Consider the following 18,443-nt stretch of genomic DNA (forward strand, 5'->3'; position numbering starts at 1 on the left):
GCGATGGGGGTAGTGGAGTATTTAACGTTTTGTAAGACAACAAATCAAATCTATACACATTTACTTTTCAAATGGCCCGGTCCCTACCTTCATCCCTCCAACCTCCCCCCTTCCCCACCAAAACAAAGCTAAATAAAGGTACTGTACCTCTATGGGGGAAAAAATACTCTTTTCTAGAAGGAGGGGAGGGTTGGAAAATTTATTTGCATGTATTTTACAATTATCTTCATAGGAAGGATTTTGATCATAAAAAGCTAATTATGATAATAAACCGTTTTAAAAATATATCTCTCAGTGTTAAAGCATTTCTGCTTTAAAAAACACAATTTCAGTTGCTAAATATTCGATAAAATTATGAAATAAACCGCACTGCTGTGACAAATTATGTTCAGACCCATGGGTTTCCTATGGAAGATAGTCACTGATCATAGGATATTAGTGCCATTTTTCTACTTGCTGATGTTTTACTACCAATTTAAAGGTGGTTAACATTTGTTATAATTATACTACAGTAAATTCAATTGTTCTCTACATTTTTTTAAATTAATGGGCTAACTGGAAATGCATTTACATTTGGTTCATGTAATATATAGAATAGAAAAAGACGCGTTTATGGGAACTCACTGAAGTAATGCTGAGCAGGTATGAATATTATTCTGTCACCTAAGCTAAATTAGTCTTTTGGTGTATTGTAATGAAATACACTGTATGGAAAATTTTCTCCTCACTGAAAATTCACGAACAGAAGAACAAGCTGTTACCAAAATCTGTTGCTCGATGCTGCCATCTATAGGAGAGTTAGAGCCGATTTGCGTAATACGCTAAGGTGCATTTTAAAAGAGGGCTAAAATAGTGATTCATCACAACATTGCAACAGCTATGTTGATGTCACTAATACAATACTAATTAAAGGAGTTAAGAGTTTACATGCTATGGATGCACTTTGGGGCAATACCTCTACAACTAGCTTTAAAATTGAATTATTGGTTTATGTATGATACTACCAGGAAAATAATGCAAAATTTATAGATTATTACATATATCTGTAAAGGGCTTGAGTTGGGTAGATGTAAAACTAAACATTTCAAAATTATAAAACACTGCTTGTATCAAAACATATGTTTTCCTTAAGATGTATGGGTCATAACTGGAAGAGCTGTTTAAATACCGGCATCTCTTAGAATTAATTTTGGCAATTTAGAACAGGGCTTGAAGGACAACTGAATGTGGATTTTCTCACTTTAAGATGTATTTTTATTTTAAGATGGCTCGATAGTAACAAGCATTTGAATGCCTACTCTGCAAGGCAATGTGAAATACATAAAAAGACAGCTTCTTACAGCTTTGATGGAGTAATAAAAGAGTACAAAATAATAATTGATGACTAAAATGTGTGTGTGTGTGAGAGAGAGACAGAGAGAGAGATGTTGAATAACAAACAATTGGTATTTACTTTCATGATGGAAGAAATAACTAACTAAATTTTTACAGAAGAGAGGAGCCTTAAGCTTGAACTTGAAATGGGCTATAACTCAGATACTTGGCACTTTTTATCCCACTCAAGTATTTTGGAACACCTACTTGCGTTAGGCACTAGGCTGGACACTGAGGATTTAGATATCAAAGACATGCTGCCCACAGGAAACTTACATTGAAAATGGCAGATGAACACAAGCACAGAGCACTATGCTGTCTTTTGTGGAAAAAAACAGGCACAGGGCAAATGAGATCACGTAACAACAAATTGCCTTCTGACATAAACATTATTAGTCACAGACAGTACAATTTGGGAGTCTGAAAGGTGCCTCTTCCCTTAAAAACTTTGTTTTCTCATGTAATTAAAATCTTTCATCTGTTTTATTTAAAAAATATAAAATAGGCCAATTGAAAGTGAGCTGAAAAGTCACACTTGGCTTGTAAATCGGCTAGATCAGGGTTTCTCAAACCCTAGGATCTTGTTAAAATGCAGGGTCTGGTTAAATGCAGAAGGTCAAGGGCAGGCTGAAGCATTGCATTTTTAACATACTCTAGGTGGTGCTGATTCTGCTGGGTAAGTAGCATAGTTCTAACGACTGATGCTTAATTGAAAGACACAATAATTTGGTGCTGTGATATGCAACCAAGGCACTCATACTTTAGTATTATATACATGTATAAAGAGAACAATAGCAAGAAAAATTCTACTTAACTGAGGCATCATTGTGTTTGGGCTTCTCTCTTTTCAGTAACAGGCATCAAATCTTTCTGGTAAGCATGAAGAGTTATTATCAAACAGTTGTGTTAGTGTTTTCCAAGGTGTAATTAAAAATGGAGATTTCTTACCTCATCCCAGTCCTACTGAACCAAAATCTCTTAGCGATATATGGGCCCCCCTGCATTCACAGTTTAAGCAGCATTACAAGAGATTATTATTTACATTAAAATTTAAGAATCATTGGCTTAAATACAAAAAAAAAATTGTAATTATATACTTCCAGAATTGGCAAATGCACAGCCTTAACCAGTCAACAAAGATCTTCACCTGTGAACTGTTTACTACAACCGGGTAGAGCAGGCAATGACCCAAACCTGCATGAATCTCCCAATATGAATTGATTTTCCTTTGAAGAAAATCAATTACTGGCAATCAGCTAGTGAGAATCCAGTTCTGCTCTCATCTTGATTTCATCCCTCATCTACTCTAGAGAACTGAGGGGAAATAAATGCACCAAGAACTAACATGGGATTTCGGAAAGACAGTAATGCCCTCAACAGATGATTTCAAAACATTTGCTGTTTGGGGAGCAAATAAAGGATGAAATAAACAGATGGATGGGGTTGGAGGAAAGGAGGGAGGTGAAAACTCCATGCCACTGTTTAATTCTTTCACTTCAGAAATTCTAGTGATTAATTGGTGATTTTGGGAGCGGTGGGGAGAATCCATAAGTGATATTTGTCTAAAAAACTTGGTCCTGGTCCAGGCATAGTAGCTCATGCTTGTCATCCCAGCAATTTGGGAGGCAGAGGCAGAAAGAACCTTGAGTCCAGGAGTTCAAGGTTGCTGTGAGCTATGATCATGCCACTGCACTCTAGCCTGGTTGACAGAGTGAGACTTTGTCTCTAAATATGAATAAAAAGACGACTAGCTTTTCCTTTTTTAATTTTCTTGATTTCCTTAACTAGTATATTCTCATTTTCTTTTACAGTCTTGTTTGATAAGAATCAGGGGTCTGCCAGTCAATTTGTTATCTTAGACAATGCCAGTAGTGTTTTTGGTCATTTAATCCAGAGAAAGAACCTCCAGCTCGCTCGCTTGCTTTCTCTCTCTCTCTCTCTCTCTCTCTCTCTTTCTTTCTTTCGGCAGAGTCTCACGTCTCACTCTGTTACCCAGGCTGGGGTTCAGTGGCGCGATCTCAGCTCACTGCAACCTCCGCCTCCCAGGTTGAGGCAATTCTCCTGCCTCAGTCTCCTGAGTAGCTGGGATTACAGGCATGCGCCACCACACCCAGCTAAATTTTGTATGTTTAGTAGATACGCGGTTTCACCATGTTGGCCTGGCTAGTCTTGAACTCCTGACCTCAGGTAACCCACCCGTCTCGGCCTCCCAAAGTGCTGGGATTACAGGTGCGAGCCACGATGCCCAGCCACTGTTTCTTATATTTGAAGAGCCAAGTGTTATATCTAGAGAAGCACATGCTTAGAAAGATTTGCAGACTTTACAACACCTTTTGCTGGTTTTGCCCCCTTCTTTATCTTAAATTTGTCTTTTTGGTGCAGTGCCCTCTAAACTTTCTAAATTTAAATTTATATTTAAAGTCTAAAATTTGATAGCCCAAAAATGTCTTCACAGTAATCCCTCAACTTCATTTGTTTATTTTTTAATGTGAATTTCAGTAATGAAGAATGTCTCATGCCTTCTATTCAGTGGGCAGGATCTAGAGGTAGAGCTAGTTGGTTTTACTGTGGTCATACTAACAAAGAATTGCTGGGTCACCATGGCCCCCTCATTCTTCTCACATCCCCTCCTCAATTGCAAGGCGAATAATCATCTCTTTTTCTCAGTAATGATGTATGTCCCATGCTCTCTATTCACTTGGCAGGGTCTGGTGGTAGAACTAGTTGGTTTCACTAACAAAGAATTGCTGGGTCACCATGTTCCCCTCATTCTTCCCACATCCTCTCCTTAACTGCAAGGTTAAGGACCATCTCTCTCTTTCTCCTCTGCCCCCTCCTCCTCCTCCTCCTCCTCCCCCTCCCCCTCCTCCTCCTCCTTCTTCTTTTTACTGGGTCTCATCAGTCCAAGGTTCTTCATTTTAAGAAAGGAAAAAAAAAAAAAACTAACTAGAAGCTTAAGGACATTAGCTTTGTGTGGATTGGGAAGATACAAGTTAATTTGAACTTAAGAGATTTGTAATTACATCACTACCTGTGGTGTTGTCTGGTCTGACTCTACAAGTGGGCAGAGGGTTACCTATATCAGAATCGCCTGTGGAATTGTTCAGATCAAAGCTGCCTGCATCCCACCTCTGACGCTTCTAAATCAGATCCTCTGTAGGTCAATGTGTGACCTACATGTGTGTGACCATTTCCCATTCCCACCTCCATGAGTTTTATGTATGCTAAGATTTGAAACCCACTGATTGGCCTATCTCTAAAATCCTAGATTACAAATGAAGATATTAGGAAATGTATGCAATATTGACCTCCAGCAACTGTCACAACTTTGGTCAATAGTTTTTCTGAAATATTTTACTGCAGTGACTTTAAAACTTTTGACCATGACCTGCAGTAAAGATACATTTAGAAACACATTGTACATCAGTGCATACACACACAGTCAGACTCACTCATGACTAAATACAACTTAGCCTTACTACCTGCAATGCACTCAGATCTTTTTACCCTTTCTTTTTCTCTCTCTTTCTCTCAATCTCACACTTTCTCTTTTTCTTTTAATGCTTTCTAAGACCCACTAAATTCATTTCCCAGCACACTAAGGTGTCATGACCTACAGTTTGAAAACACCAACTTTCTATCTGAATATTTCTGAATTCAAAAACAACAGAACAATGATCATCTCTAGATCCTTGGCTGCACCACCCATAGAACACCTAAGGAGGAAATTCACAATGCTTCCAATGGATTCAAGTTTACTTAACATTATTTTTGGTAGTAACCAAGAATGTTTTTTTACTGCTTTTTTTCTTAAGTGGTTGGGCACCAGTCTGTTCCTTTTAAGCAATAAGATCTGATGCACTTACAGTTTTCATACAGTGGAAATCTAAAGACAGGCAAAAGGCAAATTAAGAACATTGAATGTGATTGAGTTACTGTTTTTAAAAATAGACATGTATCCTCACTTCCTAATATTATTTTCATTGTAATAATTGAGCTAATGTTGTTTGCTATATAAAGTATTGGAGGAAAAGAAGTTAGAGATTATAAATATATTTAAAATATATTCTTGTAAATTTGTATTTTATATTTGCATCAGTTTTGGACTGGGGTTAAAGGAGAAAATAGCTGTTTTCTTTTATAAAGAAGACAAATTTTCAAAAACTGCTTACTAGGAATTTAAATTATTAGTTTTATTAATAACATTAGTTTCATAAAAACTAGATAAAATGTTCCTATTTTGTATTTCTTAATTTACCAAATATCTTTGATTCCTAGGAAATTAAAATTTTAAGGGCTAATTCCCCTTAATTCATTCAACAAATATTTACTATGATGAAGAAATGTTCCATGCAGAGGAAATGGCCAATGCAAAGAGCTCCTGACTGGAGGGCATGTGGCACATTCTAGGAGAGTGAGGAGGTAAGTGCAGTGGGAGCAGAGTGAGGAAGGGGAGAATAGGAGGAAGCACGCTTAGTGAGATAACAGTGGACACAATCATAAGGGATCATGTAGGCCTTTGTAAGGACTTTGGTTTTTACTCTGTGAGTGGAAACCACCGGAGGGTGTATAATAGAGCAGTGATGTAATTTGACATATTTTAAAGACACTCTGGGCCCGGCTCCATGGCTCAGGCCTGTAATCCCAGCACTTTGGGAAGCCGAGGCAGGCACGGTGGCAGGCACCTGTAGTCCCAGCTACTCCGGGGGTCTGAGTCAGTAGAATCGCATGAACCAGACAGGCAGAAATTGCAGTGAGCTGAGATCGCGCCACTGCACTCTAGCCTGGGTAACAGCGAGACTCCGTCAAAAAAAAAAAAAAAAAAAGACACTCTGGAAGCTCTGTTGGAATAGACTGTTGGGAGGAGGACAGGGATAATGGCAGAAGCAGACCTCATAAAAGGCTACTGCAGAAATATGGTCAAGAGATTATGGTCATTAGTAAAGATGGTGAGAAGTAATAAAGTTCTGAATATATTTTGAGGGCAGCATCAGCAGGATTTGCAGGTGGTTTGGATGTGACATGGAAGAAAAAGAGTGTAGAATGACTCCAAGATGTTTTTTACTTGTACAACTGAAAAGATAAAATCCCCATCAACTGAGACAGTGTATCAGTTTTCTATGGCTGGGTTAAGAAACTGCTCTAAAGAAATAATTATGAGGTCGGGCGTGGTGGCTCATGCCTGTAATCCCAGCACTTTGGGAGGCCGAGGCGGGCGGATCACAAGGTCAGGAGATCGAGACCATCCCAGCTAACACGGTGAAACCCCGTCTCTACTAAAAATACCAAAAAAATTAGCCGGGTGTGGCGGCGGGCGCCTGTAGTCCCAGCTACTCGGGAGGCTGAGGCAGGAGAATGGCGTGAACCCGGGAGGCAGAGCTTGCAGTGAGGCGAGACTGCGCCACTGCACTCCAGCCTGGGTGACGGAGTGAGACTCCGTCTCAAAAAAAAAAGAAATAATTATGAAACATCAACTCTTTTATTATACTCTAGGATTCTATGGGCCAGGAATTCAGACAGGGCACTGTGTGGATGGCTTGTCTGTGTGCCGGTTGGGATGGCTCAGATGATTGTGGAACTATTTGACCTGAAAGGCAGGAGCCTGGAATCATTTGAAACATTGTTCACTAATGTATTTGGCACCTGGGTTAGAATAACTGAAGGCTACATCAACTAGAGTACTCACATCTGGTCTCTCCATGTGACTTGGACTTTTCACAGAGTGGAGGCTGGATTTCAAAGGTGAGCGTCTGAAGAGAGACCATCTCAAGAGTTAACATGCCAAGAGGGAGCTTCTAGAGAGGAGGTGTTCCAAGAGAATCAGAGAGAAGTTGTGTAGCCTTTTGTGATCTTATCTCAGAAGTCAGAGCTTCATTTCTACTGTATGTATCCTATTGATCAAAGTAGACATGAGCCCACCCAGATAAAAGGGCAAGAAACCTAGACCACAGTTCTTGATGGAAGTAGTGTCAAAAACAAACAAACAAACAAACAACAAAAAAAAAACACTTGTAGTCATTGTTTTAAACTACCACAGATTGAAAGACTGTGACTGAACAGGAATGGGGAAGATGGGGGAAGATCAGGAGTTTGATTCTAGACATGTTGAGTTTCAGGTGCTTATTGATCCTCCAAGTGGAGATATCAAGTAGGCATTTGTATACATGAGAATAGAGTTGAAAAGATGAGTCTGGGCTCAAAGTATAAATGTAAAGGTTGTCAGCCTATGAGTGGGATTTAAAGCCCATAATACTGGATAAAATCATCAAGAGAGAAAGTAGATAGAGAAAAGAATAGGACAAAGATGCCAGCAAGGGAGACAGAAGAACAACCGTAAAGTTGCTCTCTTTTAGGCAAAAGGAAGACACTGTATCAGGAAAAAGAGAGTGAACAACTGAGTCAATTGCTGCCGATGATCAAGTCAGAAGAAGACTTGGAATTGACATAAGATCTAGCATCATGTTTGTGTTATGTGTAAGATATTAACATTGATCGCAGATGCACACAATGTTTATGATCTGACTGAATTCTTTAGTAGAATCACAAAAGTTCAACATACTCAGATGTGTACAGTAGGTTAGTAGAGTTTGTAGGAATAATTATGGCAACGTACTTCATATTTCCTAAATAACTTTAACTTGAAAAATTCCTGTGAGGATAGAGATACTAAAGTACAGTGGATGCTATATTTAGTCTCACTATGCAATTTAGTCTTCTTGTCTCTAAGATTGGACTTCTAAACATTCTTAAGATTTTGAGAGAGGGAGAGAGAGATATTCATATTAATAGGAAAAATTACCAAGATATGTCCTAATTTTTAAACCAAATATTTTAAAATCTTTTAGACTAAAGTTTATATCTAGGAATATACTTCTGGATTTATTAGTCTTTACTGATTTAAAACTTACAAAATAACAAATAATAGCTTTCATCTTTTTAAAAATTATTTTAAAAGATTAATGTAAGGTAATTTAGTGCAAAAGACAAATACCAATACCAACACCTAGTTTTAAGTTGGAAAATGTGAAATAAAATCTTATGTAAAATACATAAATACCCAACAATATAATAATAATGTAACATAAAATCACCATGTCATTGGCAGGACACACAATTTACCAAGGTGTAAAAACCATAACATAACTCTTGGAATCTCTATAGAACTACAAAATATAGTTGATTCTTGAACAATGCAGGCATTAGGAGTGGCAACTCCACAAAGTTGAAAATCTGCATATAACTTTAGACTCTCCAAAAACTTAACTTCTAATAGCCTACCATTGACCAGAAACTTTACTGATAGTGCAGTTGATTAGCACATATTTTGTATCTGCATTTTATACTGTATTTTTAAAATAAAATAAACTAGAGAAAAGTGAATGTTGACTGGGCACGGTGGCTCATGCCTGTAATCCTAGCACTTTGGAAGGCCAAGGTGAATGGATCACCTGAGGTCAGGAGTTCGAGATCAGCCTGGCCAACATGACGAAACCCCGTCTCTACTAAAAATACAAAAATTAGCTGGGTGTGGTGGCAGGCGCCTATAATCTCAGGTACTTGTGAGGCTGAGGCAGGAGAATCGCTTGAACCCGGGGGGACGGAAGTTGCAGTGAGCCGAGATCACACCACTTCACTCCAGCCTGGGCAAAAGAGCAAGACTCCTTCTCACACACACACACACGAAAAGTGAATGTTAAGAGAATCATAAGGAAAAAAATATATTTACTACTCCTTAAGTGAAAGTGGAGCGTCCTAAAGATCTTCATCCTCATCATCCTCAGATTGAGTAGGCTGAGGAGGGGGGAGAAGAAGAGAGTTTGGTCTTGCTGTCTCAGTGGTGGCAGAGGCAGAAGAAAATCGTGGATAAATGGACCCATGCCATTCAAACCCCTGCTGTTCAAGGGCCAGCTGTATACTTAAACACATCCCTGGGAGTTGTAAAACTAATGTTACTGTTGTTTTCATTTTGCAGTTTTTCCATCATGATATAAAAGCAAAAGTAAAACTAATCTGTGTACAATTTATTATAGGTCAACTGAGAATGGCAAAGGACTCATCTCACCTTTGCCACATGGTGACTCGCCCCACTCCCCCAGGTGACCTTGCTTGTGCATGTGGATATTTGCTCAGATTAACGTTTCCCACAAAATTGCTTGCTCTCTTTCATTCTGTCCGTGGTTGGTTGTGGTTTATTTGTTGATAACTGAAAGTATTTAAAAATTGCCAAAATAAAAGCCATTTCTTTTCTCCCCGAATAGCCTCATTTTTTCTATTCCCTGTTTCCCCTCCTATTACATTTCGAGGGACTCTAAAACAGAGTTCAAGATGGTTCAGGACCACGGAGAGCGCAAGGAAGGGGAACTACCAAAGCGTTTTAGTCATGCAGGTGGGGAAAGAGATGATCCTGAAATTGTTTTTATTTTTTTGAGAGGGTGTGTCGTTCTGTCACCCAGGCTGGAGTGCAGTAGCACCATCTCGGCTCACTGCAACCTCCGCCTCCCGGGTCCAAGCGATTCTCACGCTTCAGCCTCCTGAGTAGCTGCGATTATAGGTGTGCACCACCATGCCCAGCTAATTTTTTGTATTTTTAGTAGAGACAGGGTTTTGCCATGTTGGCCAGGCTGGTCTCGAATCCCTGACCTCCAGTGATCCACCTGCCTCAGTCTCCCAATGTGCTGGGATTACAGGCGTGAGCCACCACGCCCGGCCGATCCTGGAATTGTTGCTGGACAATTTTTATTTAAAAGACATTACTGTTTTAAAAGCAGTGCAAGAAAAGATAAGTCTCATCTCTTGATCAGAATCCTAGTTTTAAACCTATGAAAGAAATGCTTCCATTCTGAAATTTTAATAGACTTTTACAATTACTTTTATGTAATGTTTTGTTATTACTTTTCTAAGGGTTCTTGCACTGCTTTTAAAATGAGAAGATCAATAAAGTTAACTAAAGTATTAATATTTGCATCTTTAGAATACTCAAAGCATAAACTGATTTTTAAAATAAAAATATTGCATCTAATCATGAAAAAAAATAAAAATAAAAAAATAAAAGACATTATTGTAAGGAGTAACAGTGAATTCTGGCTCCTTGAAATTTGAGGAGAATGACTTTTCTGGACATTTGGCCAGTGCTTTCTAAACTTCTCCACTGAATTCTATCTAATGAAAGATAAGAGGACCCTGAAAGTAGGAGTAGCCATAAGCCACCAGTGCCAAATGTCTTTTGAAGTTTGCATTTATTGATTGCTACCATTTATGTAAAGTTTTACAGTTTTGACAGTTATGGGGTGCACCAATTCACCACAGAAGAGAATTAAGTCATACAGAGACAGCAGGGTTTAGAATGGATGAGAAGAGGAGTGTGCAGGCTCCAGTCCCCAAAGTCTCCAGGACTGTCCCAGAACCTGCAGCTCATCTGTCAATTCTGTCAACTACCCAGGATCCTCTCAAGAATTATCCCCCAACATCCACCTTTTAAATTTCCTCAAGCTAGTTTCATTTGAGTTTTGTCACTTGCAACTGAATGAGTCCTACTAATGCAGGTAGATTCCATTGAGAAGGGGAATTCTAGGCTAGGAGTACAAGATTACAGGCAAGGAGACGGGAACATAGCTTGGGATTTCCTGGGGCAGTGAGAAAACTGACTTTGAAAAATGAAATGGTTTCTAAAAAGTTTATACAGCTTCTCTATATGGCAATGGGGTAGGAGTATAAATTATTTCAGCTTCTTCTGAGGGCAGTTGAACAAGAACTATAAAAATTTTGAATGCTGATAGCATTTGACCTAACAATTCCACCTCTAGAAGTAAATTCTACAGTAGTAATCATAAAAACGTATTCATTGAAATGTTATTTTCTCATAGAAAATGTCAAAACAACATGTGTCCATCAATAGAGAACTTGCTAAATGATTAATGCTACCTTTACATATTGAAATACTGCATAGCCGGCCGGGCGCGGTGGCTCAAGCCTGTAATCCCAGCACTTTGGGAGGCCGAGACGGGCGGATCACGAGGTCAGGAGATCGACCATCCTGGCTAACACGGTGAAACCCCGTCTCTACTAAAAAATACAAAAAACTAGCCGGGCGAGGTGGCGGGTGCCTGTAGTCCCAGCTACTCGGAAGGCTGAGGCAGGAGAATGGTGTGAACCTGGGAGGCAGAGCTTGCAGTGAGCCGAGATTGCGCCACTGCACTCCAGCCTGGGTGACAGAGCAAGACTCTGTCTCAAAAAAAAAAAAAAAAAAAAAAAAAAAAGAGAAATACTGCATAGCCGTGGAAGAGAATTTAGTAGATCTATATGTCCCATTATGGAACAATCCCCATGGGGGGAAAAAAGAATAAGGTACAGAATTGTATCATAGATGTTCTCTTTTTTCTTTTTTTTCTTTTTTGGAAAGCACACATATGCTTTTATATACACAGGAAAAGTTCTAGAATGGCAAACAAGATATCTTTGCAATAGCTTTTTTCTGGGAGGGGACTCATTTAAAAAATTCTCCCATATTGCTTGTTTTGTTTTGTTAAACACATCCGTGTATTCTACTTGGGTTAAGCTGTAACTAAATGTGATTAAAATATAGAACAATAAAAACCTTAGAGGTGTATGCATAAATATCACTTGCTTAGGAATTTCTAGGTAGGTACTATTTTAAGCCCTCTACATATATTATCTCATTCAATCCTTGGAGCAACTCTAGGAGGGAGGAGTTCTCCTCAAATTGCAGATGAGGTTGATGAAGCTTAAAGGGTAATGATGCCATGAGTCCATCCTCTGGCTCCAAAGCCCTTGTGTTTAACTGTTCTCCCTTTTGCATATCTGTGCTAAAGTGAGTTTGCTATAATATCCATAAGGAAGAATTTCCATGTAAAAACTAGATTTCCTTGCAGGCAGTCTATTGGTGATATCCAATAAAGACTGAATAGTGGCTAGCAATACAAACCACACACACAAGAAAAACTTTTCCTTTTGTACCAGGTACTTAGATTAGGTGTAGTGATTTTCTTAAATTGACTGTCAAGGTAAACACCACCTCATATATTTCATCAGAGAGCAAGTATATAACAGTGGTTTCTCTCTCCAGCAGTGGGAGCCACGGAATCAGGACAATGCCACACAGTTGGGCTTTCATGTTAGATCACTCTTATAGTTTTGAGGGATGGAATTACAAGAAAGGAGATTGGAGGCAGATAGGCTATTGTCATGCAGATTTGTAGGGTGTCCATCCAGCATTCACTTTTTCCATCTTTTGCCAGGGGTACTCTACACAATATCACCAGTCATTTAATAGAATTCCACTTAGATTAGGCTTAAGTCTGGACTGCCTTCCTTCACTCAGCTCTGCCACTTGACATCATTGTAAAAGCAGACAACTTAGTGCCTTTCATGCTTCAAGTATCAATACTATAGGAATAGTAATAGTTTCACATTGAATTATTGTGGAGTTTTAAACAGATGATACTTGTGCTATCAGTGCTCAATAAATATCAGCTGTCCTCCTCCTTGTTGTTGTTGTTCTCAACCATGTATTTTAAATGGGATTAGTCACACCACTCCTCATGTCCCCCAGACATTAATACCTGACTCCTTTGCACAACAAGGCTTAGCATATAGTGGTGGGGATTACAAAATCGTTACAGAAATTTCATATGTAAAGAAGGGGCAAGAGTTGGTCAGTTTGACTCTTCCTTAACCTATTTTATTTTTCTTAAATATTACAATATCACCAGATATACTTTCTGTTTATTTGTTCTCTCAGAGTATGTAATGTGTCTGATTTGTTGCCTGCTGTCTTTGGGACAGTGATAAATATGAGTTCAATAAAGGGGGTGAAGAAAGCAGTCCATGAGTGGGACTGTATGAACAATGGAGAAAAGTCATGAAGGAAAGATGGCGTTCCATGCGAAATGGAGTAAAGTGAACATGATGTCTTGTCTATAAGAGGGATCACGCATTTGAAGCATTCAGCATCCTGTAACCATCACAAAAGTCATTCCAAGAAGAGAGTTTGAGCTTTTAGAGGGAAAGGAAAGTGTCCTCTTCCCTTGAGAAGCATTCAGAGCATCTAGTACCACACTTGGGATATAGCAGGCACTTGGTATTCAATTAAAGAATAGAATGGGATTAAATAACTTTGAGGGCCCACATGGATGACTTTGAATACAGATCAAAAGTTTTGACTTAGTTTGTCAGTAATGAGGAGCCTTTGGTATGATCAACAGAAGTAACATAAGCAGAACTGACGTATAGAGTAAAATGGAAATCTTGAGCAAAGGTAGGTTAGTTAGGAGTCTGTTTCAATAGACCAAAGGAGATGGAGAGCATGAGGGGCTCAGTTAGTCTTGTGGTGGTGGAAATAAAGAGGAGAAAGCAGGTGCAGAAAAAAATCAGAGGAGGAAACAATGGGCTGTTGAAACAAATTGGATATTTGGGACAATGGCAAGAGAAAAGTCAAAGATGACTGGGATTTTAATCCTGAGCAACTGGTAGGCTAGTGAGACATCTAACCACTCTCCCCATCTCCTTCCCCAATAAGTTAATTACTCACAGAAAAATCTTTAGCCAGAAGTCAGCATGTTTATGTCAGTTCCTTAACCCTGCAAGTCCACATTGGTGATGCAGGTGGCCAAGACAGGTGCTGCACACACTAGATTACAGCACGGAAGAGGAGCCCAGGGCCATGGAGGCGCCCAGCAAGTGGCGAAATATGGGCACCTTGACCTACTGGGTTGCCTGTATGACCAGCTACAGAAGCTGCTCAGTGTTTGAAGATGGAGCTGCCTGCAATCTGGCCACTCAGCAAGAATTTTCAGACTGTTTCTATCCCATGGTGGATGCTCCTTCCAAAACCATTCTGTTAAAGTGCACACTTCTGATCACTTTCCAACTATAAATCGCCTGAATTTATTTTCCTTTCTTTACCAAAAGCTAATCTAAGCAATTTTTTTCTTTCCATGCTCCTTATTCTTGAACTCTAATTGTTGGTAACTTTGAGAGCATTGGTCATCTTAATTTCTTACCACTAATGACATGACAAGTTAATTTCTGTAATAAGTACAGCTGATATTATTTTTCTCTTATAATATTTTGTCATGAATACTTTCCTAGAATCTTCCTTCTGGAATCCCACTTTTTATGTAGTTTGCAGATTCTCTTTTCTAAAATAAAGATTAGCATGTAAGATAATAAAGTTATTATATATTTCATCCAAACTGTAAAAATACATTGAATATTTTACTTCTTAATTCCTCTAGGTAATATAAAAGTATTTTAGACAGTTTTATATTGTATTAATTGAAGCATATCAAAGTTGATTGATTTCTAAAGACTGTGAACTTAACCCACATAAGAGGAGGCAAAAGTAAAGATTAGAACTTGCCATCTCTATTCCAGTCCATTAATTCTATCTTAAGCTATTTCTGGTAAGTGTGTACTTTGGAGAAAAAAAAAATGTTATTTGAAGAGTGGCCACTATATTTGTTTCTAGCTAAACTAAAGTTTTAAAATTCCAGTTCCTCAACAAATGGAAGATGAAATTTTCCAGTTCTTCAAAGTACGATTTTTAGGACTTGCTACTAAAGGTTAAATTTTCTCTCTCTGTTACAACATATTCATGGATTCTTTAGACATTAAAGTAAAGGTGGGGTGGAAGAGTAGAACATAACAGAATCTATTTATAACTTTAGGTTTTCTTATGAATTGCCCCCTGCTCTGTCTCTAGTTTGTGACATGATGCTGATAGCATGTCTATTAGTGTGTAGGTGACGCTGCCTTCAGCTAGAAGCTGGGTTCAACAACATTAGGTTGACTTGCAGGCTACAAAGCCTGTGACTAAGGTCATCACATGTAGCACCAGTTTGATGTCAGGAGCTGATGTTCTTTTCACCTTCTTTCCCCATGAACTTCTTAACTTAGTATTTCTAAGGATATTATACAGTGGCATCGTGCTGACTTAGGCTAGGCAGTGACAAATTTAATGTTACTTCACCTCTGCTAGGGGGAATTCAAGACTCATCACCGTGTCCAGAAACCAAGAGCATATCTGAATATTCTGAACTGCAAACCTGGTTGCATTAACAAGAATGGTATGGGAATGGTGAAAAAAAAACAATAAGCTATGCAATAAATTATCAGTTTATTTTCTGGAGAAGGTTACTTTGAAGGTCATAAATTTCTTCTGTCTAAGGATCCCTGGAATGGTTTAAGAAACAGCCTACTTATGGTCAAAGTTAAGAAATGAATAATCTCTTAAACTGCCCCATATCCAAGACTCTGTTGTTTACAGGTTATACAAAGAAAATATAAAACACAGGTCTAGGCCAGGCACAGTGGCTCACGCCTATTATCCCAGCACTTTGGAAGGCTGAGGTGGGTGGATCATCTGAGGTTAGGTGTTTGAGACCAGTCTGACCAACATGGTAAAACCCTATCTCTACTAAAAATACAAAAATTAGCTGGGCGTGGTGGCAGGCACCTGTAATTCCAGTACTCGGGAGGCTGAGGCAGGAGAATCGTTTGAGTCCAGGAGGCGAAGGTTGCAGTGGGCCAAAATCGCACTACTGCACCAGCCTGGGTGACAGCACAAGACTCCATCTCAAAAAAACCACACACACACACACACACACACACACACACACACACACACGTCTAATACCTTTTTCTGAGGGACAACTTGCAGTTTAGTTCATTTCTCACTGAAGTAAAATAACAATTTACATTTAAATGGTGGTTTTCCTTAAACATACGAAAATGTATAGTTCTTGAACACACCAGTCTATTGGCATTTTCTACGGCTAATGCTTCCAGTGTCTGAAGTGGTGTGACATCATCTATACCACCTTCATTATACTATTTTTGTCCCATGTAGGAGTGCATAATGAGCTATATACTACTAGTAATATGTTTATTCCTTGTGTTTAAGAGCAGGCAAAGTCAGAAGTTATACTAATTCTTTGGGGATGAGTTCATTGGTCAATGTCAGCAAATAACTTTTCTGAGAGCTAAAAATTGGTCCAGTTATTGGCTTAACTAAAATGCCTAGAGTGTTACAGTAAATGATTGTTCAGCTCAGTCACAGACAGTTGATCTGGTAGGCCTAGTTGATGGTGTTCTAATTAATGCCCTATAGTAGTCAATCAAAAATTACTGGGCACCGATCAGGTACATTACACTGATACTCAGCAGGGAACCAAGAGGAAATAACCCACTAAGGCATTAGCTAAATGAAGAGCAACCATAAACTGGTAGCTAATGAGGTAGACATTTGTCATCATGAAGTATCAACCTGAAACTATGTAATTGAACAACCCAAATGCACAGATGAGTTCCGAATCACCCAACCAAGCAGGGATCCAAAGGATCCCAAATTTGCCCTGTTTAAATGGAGCTGTCTCTGCATGGAAGAATAGGGAAGACAACAGCAGTTAAGGCTGGCAGTTAAATGACATTGTAACCAGTATATTCTCAAAGGGAGAAACTCCACTCATGTTTATATGTGAATCATTTGGGGATTGGAGTGCTCACACAAAGTTAAATTCCTAGGATCCACATGAGACCAAATAAATAAAAAATCCAGCATGCACCTTTTTAACAAGCTCTTCAGTGAATTCCGCAGTCAGTGGTTTACAGTTCACATGTTGAGAGATACCCTTTATGGTTTCACATAGATCCCTAGGTCTTTCCTGTTTGTATTGGTAAAGTCTAACTTAATTGTTAAGGTTATACAGAAGCTAGTTTAGAGGTATAAGAATTCAGAATGATATGATAATTTGGAGGGGATTCTTTCTCCTATTACTTGTTTGAATCAGGAGTTGCAAACTTCTGGCCAGATGTGGTTGGTCCATGAATAGTCTTTTAAGTGGTCCAAACAGTATTTATTTATTTATTTATTTTTTGAGATGGAGTCTTGCTTTGTTGCCCAGGCTGGAGTGCAGTAGCACAGTCTCTGCTCACTGCAAGCTCCGCCTCCCGGGTTCACGCCATTCTCCTGCCTCAGCCTCCTGAGCAACTGGGACTACAGGCGCCCGCCACCAGGCCCTGCTAATTTTTTGTATTTTTAGTAGAGACGGGGTTTCACCGTGTTAGCCAGGGTGGTCTCTATCTCCTGACCTCATGATCCTCCCGCCTTGGCCTCCCAAAGTGCTGGGATTACAGGCATGAGCCACCGCGCCCGGTCGAGTATTTTTTAAATTATTTGCCAACATTAAACATTAGAAGATGATACACCAAAATCTGAAATTCTAGTTTCTCTTTAAAAATCAGATGACCTGGCCAGGTGCAATGGCTCACGCCTGTAATCCCAGCACTTTGGGAGGCTGAGGCAGGCAGATCAGAAGGTCAGGAGTTTGAAACCAGCCTGGCCAACATGATGAAACCCCATCTCTACTGAAAATACAAAAGTTAGCCAGGCGTGGTGGTGGGCACCTGTAATCCCAGCTACTCAGGAGGCTGAGGCAGGAGAATTGCTTGAACCCGGGAGGTGGAGCTTGCAGTGAGACCGGATCGCACCATCGCACTCCAGCCTGGGCAACAAGAGTGAGAATCCATCTCAAAAAACAAACAAACAAACAAATAAAAACAGATGACCTGAGAGTACTGAGCCCTGATTTCTACAAGACCTCAGTCAGCTAGAATTGAAAAACAGCTGCCCCTTTCAATGGGTAGTTTTCCATAGTCCCATGACTCCAGATCATTTCCCTGACACCATGGCCAAATGTCAGGCGCCATTTGTCACCACGGTGCTTCAGATGCTCTCTTCCATCTGGCCCACTTGACTCATTTATATCACCTGCCTATATTCTCTAGGCACTTGAGTTTATGACCCCTGTCTTAAGGGTACTTCAAAACCAATTGCTTTTGAACAGTATTTGATGATGAAGACAGATATTCCACATTCAGACTTATTCTGGTGCATTCCCCTGGGATCCACATACTATGCTCCTGGGCAGAATCTGGGCTAATTCATTTAAAGAATGCTCATTAATCAAAAGAAAGTCCAATCTAACTCAAGTCTTTCTAGGAGACTACACAATTTCCATGTCTAATTGATGTACATATTTTATTTTCTACAG

Source organism: Macaca mulatta, chromosome 12, assembly GCF_049350105.2.
Source record: "Macaca mulatta isolate MMU2019108-1 chromosome 12, T2T-MMU8v2.0, whole genome shotgun sequence".
Taxonomy (NCBI): Eukaryota; Metazoa; Chordata; class Mammalia; order Primates; family Cercopithecidae; genus Macaca; species Macaca mulatta.